This window comes from Rutidosis leptorrhynchoides, chromosome 11, assembly GCF_046630445.1.
Source record: "Rutidosis leptorrhynchoides isolate AG116_Rl617_1_P2 chromosome 11, CSIRO_AGI_Rlap_v1, whole genome shotgun sequence".
In the NCBI taxonomy this organism is placed as follows: Eukaryota; Viridiplantae; Streptophyta; class Magnoliopsida; order Asterales; family Asteraceae; genus Rutidosis; species Rutidosis leptorrhynchoides.
Genome location: NC_092343.1, coordinates 408,137,379 through 408,141,920, shown reverse-complemented (window position 1 = coordinate 408,141,920; position 4,542 = coordinate 408,137,379). Strand labels below are relative to the sequence as shown.

The 4,542-nt window shown below is 38.9% G+C and overlaps 1 non-coding gene across 1 annotated transcript; it reads right to left on the bottom strand.

Moving 5' to 3' along the window:
* Positions 1-351: 351 nt before the first annotated feature.
* On the bottom strand, positions 352-458 carry LOC139878919 (small nucleolar RNA R71). Its single transcript, XR_011769781.1, has one exon. It is a non-coding gene; the product is annotated as a small nucleolar RNA R71 (small nucleolar RNA).
* Positions 459-4,542: the final 4,084 nt, after the last annotated feature.

Genomic DNA, 4,542 nt, shown 5'->3' with positions numbered 1-4,542 from the left:
CATCACCAAACCCTCGTTAGAAGGACGAGGAGGACCGATACTCTATCCAGAGGTTAATGGAGCGTCTTTTGTGCTTAAGCATAGCATTATAAAACTCATTCAGAATCACTGTCTATTCGATGGCTTACCAATTGATGATCCCAACTCTTACTTAGATAGATTCCTCTCCTTATCCAACTAATATAAGCAAAAAGGGGTTGAACAAGATGTAGTTCGTCTGTATCTGTTCCCATATTCCTTAACTCTTCTTGCAAAAGCCTGGTTCGAGGGGTTAGAACCCAATTCTATCACCTCATGGGAGGAAATGGCAACAACTTTCTTAATCAAGTACTTTCCCCCATAAAAAAAATCAGACTTAGGAATGACATCGTAAACTTTCAACAAGAATACGATGAATCACTCTACACCGCATGGGAAAGATTCAAACACTTGCTTCGAAGATGCCCGAATCATCGTCTTGAGAGCTCTGATCAGATTTTGACCTTTTACAAAGGTCTGAATCAGAACAACAAGTCTACTCTTGATGCTGTTTCTCAGGGTAACTTCATGAACTTCACTGCTGACGAGGCCTGGAGATTGATCGAGGAGATGACTATGCACCATCACGATTGGAACACGAAAGAGCACATTTCATCAGCAACATCGCTTTCCGCCTCCGATCCTATCAAAACCATCAAATTTCTCTCGGAACAAATAGAAAACCTCACCGAAGAAGTTGGAGAGCTAAAGAAACTCCCGCAACATGTGTCTCAAGTTCAATTATGCCAGAATTGTACTGACCCACATCTGGCCAAGGTATACGAGGTCGAATGTGAGGATTCTGTTGTCTACACCGATAAGATCCTAGCTCATCCACACAACCCACCCACTAAACCCATTACCCCACCAGAGATAAGTCCAGATGATGTCCTACTGCGAATCATCAACATGATCACAGCAAGACAAGACGCAACTGACTTAGACATGACTAATCACCTGAGTAGTCTTGAAAACCAAATAAGCCAGCTAAATCAACGTCTCGATTCTCTTGGTTGTCCTAAAAATGACTCAAATGTGGCACATAGCCAACCTTCAGTTTCTTCTAAGGAGAAGAAACTAGCTAATACCCGTTCGGTAGTAGTCATTGAGTCATCACCTAAACCTACTGGGAAAACACCCATTCCATTCCCGGGCCATCTCAAGCAAAGACATAACAAAATGAAATCTTTCAAGCTTGACGGTAAATTTTTGGACACTTTGTCTAAAAATCCTCATAGTAAGAAGTATTTTAGGAAACTGCTATCAACCAAGGATAAGGTACCCAAGTACCCAATGTCCCGCTGAACGTGGATTGTTCAGCCATTCTCTGGAATACTCTTCCTGAAAAACTAGGAGACACCGGAAAATTTACCCTTCCTTGTTCTATCTACCAATCTGGTACTATCTATTCTCTCGCTGACCTTGGTGCCATCATCAATCTCATGCCCTACTCACTGTTCCAGAGACTCGAAATTGGAAACCTTAACCCTACCAAAATGAGCATCCAGCTAGTTGACCAATCCACTAGATATCCTAAGGGAATAGCTGAGAACGTCATGGCTAAGGTCGACAAATTCCTTTTTCTGACTGACTTTGTGGTTATGGACTATAAAGAAGACATGAAAACCCCTATCATCTTAGGAAGGCCTTTCATGAATACAGCCAAAGCGATCGTTGACGTTTATTCACGGACTATCACTTTGAGAGCTCGTGGAGAAGAGGTCACTTTCACGATCGACGAGTCTGTATGTCCTTCTGATGGGAACGCCGAAGTAAATACCATCTCCACTAGGAAAGTCACATTCTATTCTGAGTATGAAGAGAAGAAGATAGAAGTAGAAGACAAGAAGAATAACCACTCCACACCTACCCAATCTTCACTCCCACTTTATTTTGATCTTTTAATGACTGGAAAGGACTTCGTTCTAGAAGAACTCTCTGAACCAATTATACTTGAAACTCCCAACACGAGTGACGAGGAGGTCGATGAAGAAATTGAAATGGAGAGCCCGGAGAAGAAGAAAGAGATGGAGGATTCTAGCACCGAAGTAGTTGTTAATGTTGCTACCACATTGGAGACGTCAATGGACATTGTCCCACCTCCATCCTTAGAGTACAAAATTACGACCAACCCAAAGTCACATGGAAGAAATACAGGTTTTGCGTCAGGGCTACCCTACAAGCCATCACTCAAATACATAATGACATACACATCATGGAGTGATGAGGACCCCTTTCACCAACCCGCACAAATCAAGGAGGTAAAAGAAACTGATAGCTTTTTTACACCTAATGTTTAACAAAGCAATCACTTCAAACCACCTTCTCCTCTCATTGGACATACCTTATTCTATGTCTGCTTCAATCTCATCGGTATGTTCCAATATTACCTCTTGTGTCTACTGATGGATGCAAGGGAGCCGCTTAGATTTCCTGAGAAATAAGGCTAGAGTCAGGCTCGTGACTCGAACAAAAACAAGCGCTTCTCGGGAGGCAACTCGTGTGTTTATTTTTTCTATAGCTTTAGTAGTAGTTAAATTAGGATAATTAGGTTAATTGAATAAGTGAGAAAGTGAAACTTAAAATGAGATTTTCAAAGTTTCTTACTTGTCATGAACATAATTGCAATATTTACATTATTTCAAAGTCTTAAAATTAAAGGCAGTCAACACTTTAAGTGTGGGATTAAGCTTTTTAGTCATACACTGATTTGTTAAATTTTCAAAAACCTAATTTTGAAACCCTCAAGTTTTCAAATAACTTTTTCATCAAAACGCAAATCAGTGAGTCTATGGTCTAAAGCTTAATCACCTGTCTAGGATTATTGTTTTCTATCTTTACAAGTAATAGACAGTTATTCATGCCAGTGATGGAGAGTCGTTGAATAATGATGAAACGACAAGGAAACCCATTGATTATTTCATTGCAAGTTATTGTTGAATGTTGTATGGAGATGAGAACGCCCTAATGAGCTCGAGTACACTTCAAGAAGACCGATTCGAATCCAGCCGAAGATGGTTCCGACTCAGTCTACCTCCAGATCCTCAGTTCACAACTGCACCTAAGGGGAGTAATTCGTTTCTTTATCTTCGTTTATTTAGTTTGCTTCGTTATATCCTTAAACTATACCCTATCCTAAGCTTATCACTAAGTGTGGGATTCCAACCCAATATTGAGCTTAGATACATTTTCTGACATGTTCAAACTCTAAGTATGGGATTTTAGTCCCTAAAATCTAAGAATGAACATTATGGACAATGTTCCTCTAAGTGTGGGATAGCGGTGTAGTACACCGTAATTAGCTATGGGATGCTCAAAAAATGTTCTTAACTTAAAATATTACTAAGCTTTTCGAGTATATCTACTATTTAGATTCTTTATCCTCAACGTAAATTTTTCAAAAATTTTGACTTAATGATACTTTCTGAAAAAGTACTTTCGAAAATCAAGCGCGTTTGTTCTAAAATTAAGACAAATGAGGACATAAATCTTCTTAAGGATGAACCGATTCTCTAAAAGAGCATTGCATGACCAGGCATTATCAACCCAATATAATTGTTGTGAGGCACCCCAAAAATGGCCCAATAAGCATTCATTTTTAATGCTTCACTATATTTTCCGTTGAGAGTACCGATGTTAGCATTTAGAGTTAGAACTTGACCTTGACATACATTTCGAGGCCAACGGTTAGTAAGCTCCATACGTGGTGTAGGTGCGATACTCCTTCTGAAATCATTCTGAATAGAGAAGACAAAAACCATCCGTTTCCGTTTCCACTCCACGCATTTAAACCGACCAACTCACGTCAAGGAGTTGATGAATCAGAAAATACTCACCCCTAAATTCACTATCAAATACGTTACCCTTTCCACCCTCTTTCCTTTCTCATTTCCAAAATATAGAAATTCAAAAGAGATAGATCGACCAAGTCTACTTCAAACACTTGTCGAAAAATTCCGAAATTCCAGATTGTTTTTGATAGGTAAAAAAAAAGACCTATTTTTGATGAAATACCTTTCTCTCTGGGCACAAGAAGAAATAGACAAAGTTATGAAGATGGGATATAAAAAAAAAATATTTGAGCAAAGTCTAAAAAATAAAGAAGAGAAAAGTCTTTAAATAAAAACATATATCCCCAAGAAAATGAATATTGTGACCCAGGAGGATTGCAGAAAAGAAGCAAAGTCTTCGCTGAAAATCAGCACCCTCTAAAGGAACTCTTCAATAAAAATAGAGTATCATATTTCCTAGAAAAAGTATATCCTCATAAAACCGAAATCTATCGAATCTCTCTAAATTTCAATGATTCGAAAATCACCCTTTTCGCCGTATCAAAACCTTCGCTTTTCTCCGTTAACCAACCTTTAAACCCGCTCTTCCTCTTGAAAGAATGATTAGGGAGAAGATCAGTGCCGTCCTTATCTAACCGGTAGAGATTTGATTCTTGGTCAAGCATATGACAATACTTGCAATATGACTGGCTATGAGCGAATTCATTTCATAGATTGATAGGGAACCCCAAAC